The sequence below is a fragment of the Notamacropus eugenii genome, chromosome 3 (genome assembly GCF_028372415.1).
Source record: "Notamacropus eugenii isolate mMacEug1 chromosome 3, mMacEug1.pri_v2, whole genome shotgun sequence".
Taxonomy (NCBI): Eukaryota; Metazoa; Chordata; class Mammalia; order Diprotodontia; family Macropodidae; genus Notamacropus; species Notamacropus eugenii.
In genome coordinates this window covers 422,716,419-422,728,763 of record NC_092874.1, presented here as the reverse complement: position 1 = coordinate 422,728,763, position 12,345 = coordinate 422,716,419, and the positions used below count along the sequence as shown (strand labels likewise).

At 42.8% G+C, this 12,345-nt stretch overlaps 1 long non-coding RNA gene across 2 annotated transcripts in view; it reads right to left on the bottom strand.

The window, feature by feature from the left end:
- LOC140531742 (uncharacterized) overlaps window positions 1-2,020 on the bottom strand; it is a 29,073-nt gene extending 27,053 nt beyond the window's left edge. For both annotated transcript variants that reach the window (XR_011976419.1, XR_011976420.1), the window contains exon 1: window positions 1,446-2,020. This is a non-coding gene — a long non-coding RNA (uncharacterized lncRNA). The remainder of the gene's footprint in view (window positions 1-1,445) is intronic.
- Between the last annotated feature and the right edge of the window lie 10,325 nt (window positions 2,021-12,345).

Genomic DNA, 12,345 nt, shown 5'->3' with positions numbered 1-12,345 from the left:
AACAAGGAGGTCAAATCAGTCAATACTTTAAAAAATTAATTCAAGCTATTAACTAGAAGGTCAGAAACTGAAGCAAAAGCTTAAGTACTTTGGTCACATAATGAGAAGACAGGACTCATTGAAAATGGTCCTGGTATTGGAAAAGATTGAAGGGAAAAGGAGAAGGAGATGGCAGAGGATGAGATGGATGGATATTGTCATGGAAGCAACAAACATGAGCTTGGACAGACTTTGGGAGATAATGGAGCACAGAAGGGCCTGGTGTGCTATAGTCCAGGGGGTCATGGAGAGTCAGAAATGACTGAACAACACCTTCCAGGGTTGTTGTGAAGATCAAATGAGAAAATAATTATAAAGCACTTAGCATAGTGCCTAGCACATAGTAGGCTCTATTGTATATGTTTATTTCCTTCTCCTCTTTTTCCTTTCCTTACCATGAGATTGAAAGAGTCAAGTCCCTTTTCTATTACAACTATAGAAGGCTGGATAAGGAAAGAACATTATAATTTTATCTAATTAACCCTTCTTTTTATAGTGGGTGAGGTTCAAATAAGGAAAGAGACTTCACAGAGTAAAATGGTGACAGAGTAAAGACTAGAACCAAGTGTCTGGTACTCATTCTACTTCTCTCCAACTAGGCTGTAAAGTCTCTGAGTTGAGGGACCTGTAATTTACTCTTCATTTTATATCACATAACACCATAGCACGGTGTTTGACACATGGGAGCTACTCAATGGAGGAGAAGGAGAAGGAGAAGGAGGAGGAGAAGAAGGAGGAGGAGGAGGAGGAGGCAGTGGCAATGAGTAACTACTTATATAATCCTTCCCTTCAACCTCCTGTAACTCTGTATTCCATCTCCTTACTCTGCATATCTACGAGCCTGCTCTGCGTGCCTAGATGCATTCCCTCCTCTTGGAGTCCACCTTAGAGTCACCTCTTAGGGTCCCTAGCTTTCTTCAAAGCTGAGCTCATGTGCCACCTCCTACAAGAAGTCTTTCTTTCCTCATCCTCTTTCCCTCCTCAAATAACAATGCATATCCTTCCATGTTCATGTTGTCTCTCCCCTCCAGACCTCCCCCAGGGATTGAGGGATAGCAATGTTTTGCATGTTGTGGTTGTCTCCCCAGTGCTTATCACATATGCTTGTTGGATTGGAATGGATTGAGTAGGGATAAAGAAAGGATACAGTGAAAGGTGGCAAAAATAAAAGGGGAGAGGGAGAGGGAGAAAGAGGGAAGGAGGGAGAGAGAGAAAAAGAGAGGGAGGGAGGAACACAGGGGAAAGAAGTCAGAGAAGGAGAAAGAAGAAGAGATGAGAGAAGAGACAATGTACAGGAGAAAGAAAGAACAAAGATGGTGAAACAGTGACATGGTGGGAATAAGCTTTGGTTTCCCCATCCCTCCCTCTCAACAGAGCTCTGGTTCCCAGACTGCCAGCCCACTTACCTCTCCAGTGCAGCTCAGGTTTCACCAGCATTGTGTGCTTGAAGATATGGTAACAAATGCATGTGTAACATATTATGAATAAAGCTCTAAAAAGCTCTCATTTATAGCTGTTTATGTTATGTGATTGAGGCAGAGAATTTGCCAAGACCAAAGGTTACTGCTGGCTCCTCTGTGACTAATAATACCTCAAACCAAAGCAGAAAGCTCTGAGCCAATAAGAGTTGTCCTTGGAGGGGCTTTCAGAAGTTAGGTTCATAATTCGACTTGATGGATCATGAGGCTACTAAGAACATTAATCTGAGCCTTAATACTAGGCATATTCCTATGAATACCAGCCATGCTCACTAATGAGTTAGAATCTTTGCCAATGGCGCTGGGGGTGCTGAGAGGGCAGGTAGGAGATCTCCAGTTGGGACCCAAGGATTCGGCTGGATGATTCCTCCTAGCTGTTAGGGCCTGCCTACCTATAGTCCACTTATGCAGGAGGTAGAGGCTGGCATTAGTGCCACTCCAGGAACTGGGCTATACAATTCATGGTTGCCCTAAAGCTCACCATTTACCTTTTCTTTATTCAAAGTTACTGGTTTTGACCCCCTCCCTCCCTACCCTGATTTCTAGGGCCTATACTGATGCTCCCTTATTCATTATTATTAGCAGAATCATACAAAATCAGAGGTGAAATGGACCTTAGCACCTGGAATGTTAGAACTGGCAGAGATCTTAGAACAATGTTAGATGCGGAAGGGACCTGAGAACATAGAATGTTGGATTTGGAAGGGATTTTCAAGGTCACCTAGCTCAGTCCTCTCATTTCAGAAAAGAAGAAACAGTTCCAAGAGGGAAAGTAATTTATGAACAAGGGAGGAAAAAAAGATCTGGAATACAGTCTCTCCTCACCTTTGCCTCCTAAAATCCCTCATTTCCTTCAAAGCACAGCTCAAGTGTTATCTCCTACATGAAAGCTTCCCCAGTTCCCAGAGTTGTTTATCAGCACCCTCCTTTTTGATACTTTTCATTTATTTCCTTGTGCCCATCATAGTGGGGGCAGGGAAGGTTGCTGAGACCGGCCAATGAGAGCCTGGTCCTATGAGCATCCAAAATGTGTTCTAGCTCATTCCTGGGGTAGACTTGATCAGTCCTGCACCCACCCCAGTAAAATGTCGACCTCTCAATGGCAGAGAGTTTTATTTCTGACTTGGTACGTTCAGCACCAATCACTTCTGCCACTGCCATTCCAGTCTGCATTCAGGGACAACTCTTCCATACTTATTGGCTGTGGGATTCCAGATAAATTACTTCACATTAGGAGCATCAGTTTCGTCATCAGTACAATTGGGATGACAATACTCATGTTTCCTTGCAATGCAATGGAGAGACCACTGGACATGGACTCCAGAGTGCTGTGGCTTCCCATCCTGTCTATGACAGTTACCAGATGTGTGACCATAATCAAAGTACTTCCCTTACCCAAGAAGGTTTATTATAGGCCATTAATGATGAACAAGGGGATTTGGTAATGGGAGGGTGAGGGACGAGAGAGTGTATTAGGACATAAGAAAGGTCTGTAGAATAGGACTTTATATGTAGGAGGCTGTTTAATGAGAAAATGAATTAATAGATAGACAAAGCCTTGGCAGTAAAAAGTATAGAGTAAGAGGAAACCATATGAAAATAGATATACTAATGAATGGTATGGAGAGAGGGAACAAAGACTTTAGTTCTGGCCTGAGCAGTCAGCTAGAGAATCCCCAAGCATCCACACCACTTGTCAGGGGCACCTAACAAATACTTTGATCTCCTGGTCACTACCAGGGACTGGTTGGTAGGTCTCTAGGTTATCTGGCCACCACCAAAGGCTAGCTAATGGATCTCCAGTGTTCCTGATGTCTGCCACTGGCCAGCTGGAGGATCAACTACCAAAACCCAGTTGGTTTATCTCCTGCCTTTCCTGTCCTTTCTAGTGACCTACCAATAAGAGCCCAGAATTCTAAGTCCCTGCCAATGGCTGTGTGGGATATATTTCTGGCCTTACTGGTCACCAGCAATAAAGGACTAGTGAGCCACTTGCTAGGAGACAGAGAGACAGAGAAACACACATAGACAGACATAGACACAGAGAGAAACAGAGGCAGAGGAACAGAGACTGAGAAGAAAAAGAGAAAATGAGAGGCAGAGAAAAGAGGGGGAGAGAGACAGAGGAGAACGAACAAGGGAGAGAGAATTAGAGAAAGAGAAGGAACACAGAAAGAAACACACACAGAGACAGAGAAAGAGAAGGAGAGAGACAGAGAGAGATGAGGACAAAGAACTCTAAGAAGCTGGAGAAGAAGGTGGTCTTCACCAAGGAAACAGACTTGCCTTTAGACCTCTACCTCACAATAGCACTCTGGGTGCCAAGAGAAAGGAACCTGAACTGCCCTCTGGTTGTGGTGGATAGACCTTTGCCTCCAGAGAGTTTGGGCAAGAAAAGGCTCCCCCAGGAAGGGAGAGCGGGGGCTCTTCCCTGAGCTGACCCTCCACACTCGCTTCAAAAATACAAAGGCATTCAGCAGAGGCTAGCTGCCACTGAGCCAAAAGGCATACAAACTCTGTAACCTGAAGAAACCTGAAGGAAAGTGAAAACGCTAATATTATTTATCCCTGGACTCCAGGGTATGAGGAGGCTAATTTAAAATTTTTCATCCTGCTTCACACCCCACATAATGTGCCCTTTCTTCTCCAAACCCAAGGTGTCCCTTTGCCGAGCACTGCTTGGGCCTGTGGTGGGAACATATTTTCCAAAGGTCAGTTTTCCAATTATAATCCAAAATTTGAAGTTAATATTTTTTCTCAAGCCCATGTTGTAACCACATTCTGTTAATTTCATAAAGATACCATTTAGCTGACGTAGGTGGTATTCTGGGCATCAGAACACTTGTCTAATGTCAACAGAAAGCAGTAACGGTAACTACCAACTTCCCATCACTTGGGAAAAAAATATTTTCCCAAAAATTATAGCCTGTAGGAACCAGACAGCATCCATGTTTCTTAGTGGGAAATTGCAGAGATTTTTCTTATGTACTTAAAATTAAGTCGGGGTTTATAAAGTCTCACTCCATTTTAATGACTTGCTCATGGACTGCGCTTCTCTCGGCCTGTCTTGGGGTGAGGTGATTTTCAAGGCCCTTCATTTAACAGTTAGGCAGCCTGGCCCTGGAGATTACTTACACAGTGATGGAATGTGGTGTGGAAAGAGCGCAGGCCTGGGAATGAGAAGACCCCTAATTCAATCGCGGCTCTGCCTGCTAATCGCCATATGAATTTGGCTAAGTCACTTCTCTCAGAGGTTCAGATCTTTTCTTCTCTATGATCCTAAGCAAGTAACAAGACTGGATTTGGCAGAAGAGCTGACTTCACATTGTAGTGGTGACTAACTGTTTGACTGAAGGCTTAACTCCCTCCTCTTGGCCCCCAGAACTCTGTTTCCTCATCTGTAAAAGTGTGCGTAATACTTACACGATTTGTTTTTCAGAACTGATTAAAAAAAAGTGATTTGTCACTGCTTAAAGCTAACTGTGAGCTAGTATTATTCCTGGCTAAATTTGCTTCCTCCCAGTAACCCAAGCTCCTGCTCTGTCAGAAAAGAACTGCCCTATGACCAATGCTCTCTAGGTCTCACCAGGTGGAAGGCTTATCTTCATATTAACATAGTTGTGGATGATAAGGATTTAATATATTCCCCCTTCCAGATTAATTAAACATTTTTTACTTAAGGGCCCATTCAGGACACATCCATTTGCTAGGACTCACAGAACTCTGGAGTTTACAGTTCAGTTGTTTCAATTGTGTCTGACTCTTCATGACTCCATTTAGGGTTTTCTTGGCAAAGATACTGGAAGTGGTTTGCCATTTCCTTCTCCAGCTCGTTTTACAGATAACGGAGGCAAACAGGGTTGAGTGGCTTGTCCAGGGTCACACAGCTAGTAAGTGTCTGAGGCTAGATTTGAACTAATGAAGATGAATCTTCTTGACTCCAAAGCCCAGTGGCATTCTATGCATTGCACTACCTAGCTGCCCACAGTCTGCTTAAATAAGTGAAAACACAAAGACTAAGGAGCTAATTGTGCAGTCCTGACAGTTGCATAAGAATCCAAAATAGGGAGAAATCTTACTGGGAAATAAAATATATGGGCATTGTAGTAAATGTTTGGCAACAAGCTCTCAAAAAAAAAAAAAAGATGTACAGCATGCTTTTTTAAGTTTAATCTTTCAGACAGACTCCTCCATTGCTTTGGACCAAATGGTCCACCATGGTAGGATAGGTAGGAGAGATACAGGTGTTTGTGCATATATGCATATACCAATATATTCATACACATATCTACAGATTTATTGTATATATACATATTAAAATATATGTATGTGTATGTGTGTATATATCTAATATGTATACATGTGTGCATGTATGTGATATGTCTGAGGTAGGTCTTGACTTCAGATCTTCTTCACTCCAAATCTGGATCTCTCTCCATTCCACTCTGCCATCTCTTTACTAACCCCATTTTACTCTTAAATGAACTGAGAATCAGACTAGTTATATGATTTCCTCATGGCCCAGCAGCCCGTAAGCATGAAAGCCAGGATTTGATTTCCAATTTCTTGAGTCTCAGTTCAAGGTTCTTTCCACTGGGTCCCATTGCCTCCCTTATCTCCCATGGTTGGTGTGAGGATCAAATGCATGTGACAGTGCCTGGAGACCTGAAAAGTGCTCTGCCAAAGCGGGGAGGGGGTTTATTAATTCGTGGAGGTCACCTCTCTGAATAGTAAGACAGACAGACCGACAGACAGACAGACAGACAGACAGCTGTGAGGCAGCCAGCGGGGCTCTTTGGTATATACATGGCCTGCCTACGCACCACATGGTCTGCTCACCGATCCCCTTTGCTTCCTCTCTCTCTCCCTGTCTCTCTCTGTCTCTCTGTCTCTCTCTGTCTGTCTCTGTCTCTGTCTCTCTGTCTCTCTGTCTCTCTGTCTCTCTGTCTCTCTCTCTCTCTCTCTCTCTCTTTCTCTCTCTCTTTCCCTCTCCCTCTCTTCTTCTCCCTCTCCCTCCCTCCCTCCCTCCCTCTCTCTCTTTTGGAGTTTTCATTTATTCTATGCTCTTTGCTCATTGTTAACACATAAGTCCTGTGATTTGCTCAGTCCAAGTAACAGGGAAACAATTCAGTTTCAGCATGAGGAAAATACTTTGAAAGAGGCAGTTTCAGGGGCCCCTCCCCCCAACCCTTCCCTTTATAGAAGCACTAGAGAGCTTATCAGCCCTGAGAGGGAGAAATTCAGAACGTTTTCCTAGATTCACACTCTGGGGCTTCATAAGCCAATTGGAGGCCAGCCTGGAGGGCACACTGACTGCACGTTGGGCTTTTTTGTCTCTCGGATAGGCATTTGCTGGGAGCGGAAAAGCAGCTAAATGTAAAATAGTGGAATCTGCAGTGATTTCATGATTAGGACCTGCTACAGGCTGAGGGGAAAGCACTGTATGTGCCTCTGCCCCATGACTCTGGGATTTGGAATTGTTGATTCCAGCGATTCCAAACAATTCTAGCAGCTGCCCCTGCACAGTTCCTAGTCCTTGGTGTGAGCTGGACTCCGACTTCATCAGAACAAAGAAAACTGTGGAGACATGAAGTACACACACACACACATACACACACACACACACACACACGTGGAGAAGAGGGTGAGGGAGGAGGGGGAGGGAGAGGGAGAGAGAATGTTATCACTTGTAACCTTGATTAGCCATAGTCATGGAGCAGAGAAATTCTTCCTAAGAATCTACCAGTCACTAACATTATTGAACTGGGTCTTCTGGGATGTTTTGCAGAGATTTCTGAGAGAAACCTGCTAGAAGAGGAAAAGAAGTAGTCAAAAGTTGGAGGTCAGAGTTCATCTTCCATCTTGGGAACATATGAACTTCAAAGAGCTGAGCACCTGACCAGTTTCTCTGGGTTTGTGCTCTTCAACTTTTCCCTACAAAGACCACAAAGTTCAACTATTCCCAACTGAATTCCAAACTCCAGCTATTGGCACAACAAACGACTCCTTTTCTAGTGTCTTTCTCCCAGAAATCTCTTCAGAAAGACCCAGAAGCCTTAGCTCCCCATCAGAGGCTTGTGAATTCCATGAAAGCATCTCTCATCTCTGTGGTGATGACAAAGCATATTACATATCTAACTTTTGTTAGAAGTCACTGAGTCCTTTCCATTGAGGAAATGGAAGTTCCCTCACAAGCAAATGACTTGTCCAAGGTCACGCTACTAATAAGAACCAGAGCCAGGACAAAGACCTTTAACTCCTGCTTGCCAATCAGAACTATATTATGCTATTTCTCATGTTCTTTTGCTGTTGAACAGTTACCTCAATCCAGTCAGTCCCATGTAGAACCTTTCATAGGATTTTAGATTTAGAGCTGAAAGGAACATTTAGGGCCCCTGAATTCAATCCATTTATTTTACAAAGGAGGAAATTGAGGTGCAGAAAAGCAGAGGAATTTGCCCATGATCGCCTAGGCAGTAAGTAGCAGTCAGGATTTGAACCCACCTCCTCTGACTATAGTTCCAGTGTGTTCCAGAAGCATCATATCTTGGAAGCTGTGCCTCATAGGTCCTTTAGGTCCTAAGAAGTCACAGGAAAGTTTTCCCCTTTCTTTTCTTTTCCCCCCAGACTCCTACACTCTCCCCACTCCATACCAGGCAAGGACTTCACTAACTAGTGTTTGACTAGTAAGGAACACATAAAAGAGTTCTTATTCCATGAACGTCACCAGCAGCCACATCCAGATACTCTGTCCACCAGACTGGAGATGAATTGTCTCCATGATCCTTCTGAGAGACATCTTGCAAACCAAGAAGCGGAGTCACTGGTAGGTTATGCACTGAATTCTCAATGGGAGCTTCAGAATCCAGCTGGTCTCTTAGGGAAAATCTAAATGGGTCCCTCACTTTGCTGTCAGTGGTTTGAGGGTAGCGACTATATCTGCTACTTTCTCATATCTTCCTATAGTACATAGCATGGAACTCAATATACAATAGGTACATTTGTCCATTGACCGTTCTTTTGTTTGTTAAAAATGTTTCAGGTTGGCAATCCAATGCTGCTCTAGGCTCAACCCCTTTTGTTGGCATGTGTGGTTCAGAGTGGGGAAATAGTGTGGGGGAAAGCTGGACTGACTGTTGAGTCAGTATAGAAAGACTTCTGTGTTTCCAAAGGTCTAAAAGCTTTGGGAATAGAGTTGCTACAAAAAAAGACCCACAGTGTTGGGAGAGTCAATAATGAAGGCATATCCCAACATATCCTTAAAATACTTTATTTTCAAAATACAAATAAAAATCTTCTTCATTTTCTATTATAGGAACTGAATTACTCTTTCTATTCTTAAAGAATAATTATTTTTCTATACATCATAGAGAAAGGGCATCCACGAAAAATGAAGATTTATCTAAAAGTCTTGGACCAAGAGTCAAAAGGAGCTCGGTTCTAATCCTGATTCTCCTATAAACTCTGAGCAACTCACTTTTTTCCAGAGCCTCAGTGTCTTCCTCAATAGTTGGGGGTTAGACCAGATGATCTCAAAGGTCCCTTCCAGTTCTGATAGCATATTTTACTTTAGTTATTGACTGTTCTCATAGAACCTCAGGGAAACGTTTTTCATTGCAGTATTCTATAAAATGATGACCATTCCAGGCTTGTTTTATTCATTTTTTAAAAGGGTATAATGTAGAGACTTGCAAAAGGATTGCAGCATTATGTATTTTTGAATTATATCTATACTTGCTCAGGTTTCGGTTTCTGAAAAGTGGATTTCCCTCCATTCTCCATTTGTAGTGATAATTATCATTTCTGTACTAGTTCCTGGTGACAAAGTCCTGTCACAACATATTTTAGGATCATAGACTCTTGAGGTGGAGATCGTTTAGTTTATTCCTTTCATCTTGCATGGGGAAATTGAGGTCTGAGATGGGAAATACCTGGCTTTCTCAGTGTCACATTAGTAGTCATTGCTGATTTGGATTTGAACTCAAGCAAACTCCAAATTCCTGTGCTTACCTTTTGGTCCTCCCAATGACCCTGGGGGGTAGTTGTCAAAATCATGATGATACCCATTTGTCAGGTCAGTATATTGAGGTTCAATGAGGTAAATCACTTGCTCATGGTCCAGACCTAGTTAATTACTGTCTGGAGCAACAATCCAACTCAGTGAAGAGCTGTATTGAGCTCTCAATGGGAGCCTCTTTCTCAATACAAGCTGACAAGGGCCAGGTTGACTTTGTGAGTCTTTTGCTAGACTCAAAGAACTCATCATCCTAGTGTGCCATCCTAGCCTCTGGCCAGTCTCCAGGAGGGCAGCCTCTCCCTTGAGGCCCTTTTCCAAGATGCAGTGATCAGTGGGACTCTCATTGTCCTGCTGGATCTGATTTGCACACTGGGATATCTGAGAGGGTTTCTAATTGGCAGCCCTCTTGTGTTGTTTCAACAGGCTGTGATAAAACAATTGGACCAAATTGGTCCTGGCTGAGAATGCTTCTGCAGAGCTGTTTCCAATTTGATTGTTGAGACAAAGGGAAAAGCGTAGCTTACAGTAAGGACCCCGGAATCACTCTCCTTTGGGTTATTGGCTTTCTGCAGCTTCCCATACCTCTTCTCCAGGGCTCTGTAAGTGTCGCAGAAAGAAGTCAGGAGAGAATATAATAAGAATGAGCTTATCACATGGTCATTTTCCTGCCTCTCATTAGTAAGTGAGTGTATAAATATGGCTCCCATTTCATAGGTTTGAAAACTGAGGTTTAGGGTACTTTGGCTCATGGTTATACAACTAAGAAAAAGAACTGACAGAGGCTGGTTTCAAATCCAGTTCTTCTTGGGAGCATCATTATATGGTACCCCCCAAAAAAGTACAAACCTCAATATTTATTCTTAAAAGAAAATTTTTTTAAAAAGAACCATTTCCCAAGTGGATGCCATTAGATTTTAAAATAAAAGAGAGCTAGAAGAGACCTTAGAAGCTATTGAGCCTTGCTCTTTTATTTAAAGTTAAGTGACTTGCCTAAGGTCACTCATGTAGTAGTGAGTTACAAAGCTTAGATTCCAGCCCAGGTCTCCTGTTTTGACTGGTCTGTGATTCTGCTGTTTTTCTTCTATTCCTGATGCCACCTACCATAATAATCCTCTCCATAGAAAATCTCCTGTGGACACAGTGGCAGCCTGCAGGGTTGTAGTAAAGTTAGAAGAGAAACCCATTATTTGTGTCCTGACGTCCAATTCTTTGATACTGATGCACTAGGTGGTTTGGGGTTTTTTAATATTATTTCAATTAAAGTTTTTCATTTTTGGAAGTACTAGGAGAGAGAAGAGACCTGGCCATATCTTAATTTTCTGAGGCTGGGTCAGACCATTTGGATGAAAAGTGAAAGGTTGGGTCCAACATCTGGATATATGCGTCTACACGGCGCCAAGCATCCGCTTCTTTGGAAACATCTAGAGGAGCCACACCATTGGTACTTATTTATTTATTTTTGTCTTTCATCTGGAGGTCTGGCACCATGCGGACAGAGCCATAAACTCCAATGTGGCTAGAAGGGAGAGAGGTAATAGTGGGGGCTCACAAAAGGAGACCATTGACGAACGCTCTGAAAATAAAAATGAAAGAGGTTTTGCAAACATTTGGTGTTTTAGCTGCTGAAATTATTCCAGGTTTGTTCGCGAAGCCCAGATTGCCCCAATGCGCTTATTTTCTTTCTGGCTGTGGAAGAAACTGGACCTGAGATTCAGAAGCCTAGCACAGCTTCTCGGGTATATTTCCATACCCTTTGAACAGCCTCCAGGGGTATAGTCAGCTTGTGGCATTACCAAACCTCCAGATGCACAGCTCTTACAGATGAACTGGAGCCTCTTCACATTAACTCAGGGTTTATTGAGTATATCTCATTCTATTTCTCCTCTGGTCCCACTGTCCTTTTAACTCATGTCTCCTTTAAACCTAATCTTTCCCTTTTTTAATCTCCTAAAGCACTAATGTAGCTAAGTCCACAAAAATTTCCTTCTTTATTGTAGCAGATTTTTCCCTCAGTATACCCCCTTTGCTAGAAGCAGCTGCTATCTCTGCCTTTTGACCTTTATTTTGAAAATCTTTTGTAAAGGAGCACGGACTGTAATAATTTGAATAACCCAGCCTGTCTACCTCTGGGGAAGGTACATGAAAAGACAAGTGAGAAGGGGTAGGACACTCCTCAAAACCCCAGGTCTCAGAGAAGTGCAGATACAAGTAAGAAGTCTACTACTCTGGGCATGGTGGTAAAAGGAAAGAAAGTAAGTGTGGAGTTGGAAGCAAAGACTTGTTTGAAATGGCACAAGAAGGGAATATTTCCAATATCATCCTAAGAGCCCCTTGGAGTGGAATAACAAGGACTGTGAAATCCAGGAATACAAAAAACAAATTCCAAAAGAATGAAGGCGTTCTGGGGTCAAGGTGTATTTATGAAGTATAGATGCATTTGATAAGGCAGAAGTTCCAGGATCATATCTCCATACAGAACAGATGCTAGAGAGCAAGTGTCCTAGAAAAAGTGAGAAGTGTCATTTGGTGGAGAATGGTAGAATAACAGAAGTCAGTCATAGGGTTGGGTTGAGCAAAGTCCAACTCGTAAGGAGTGAGCACATTTTGCTGAGAGCTGAGGGACACTATAGAAGGTGGGGAGTAGAGAGTGATGGAGAACACTAATTGTTGATTTCTAGAGAGAGCTGTCAGGAAAAGAATACCATGCCACAGAGAAAGGGGTGGAGAGGACTTGAGAATGAGAATGACATAAAGTGCCTCATTGGCTGGATCATCTAGGGAAGAAATCCTGGAAGTCATGGAGACTATATA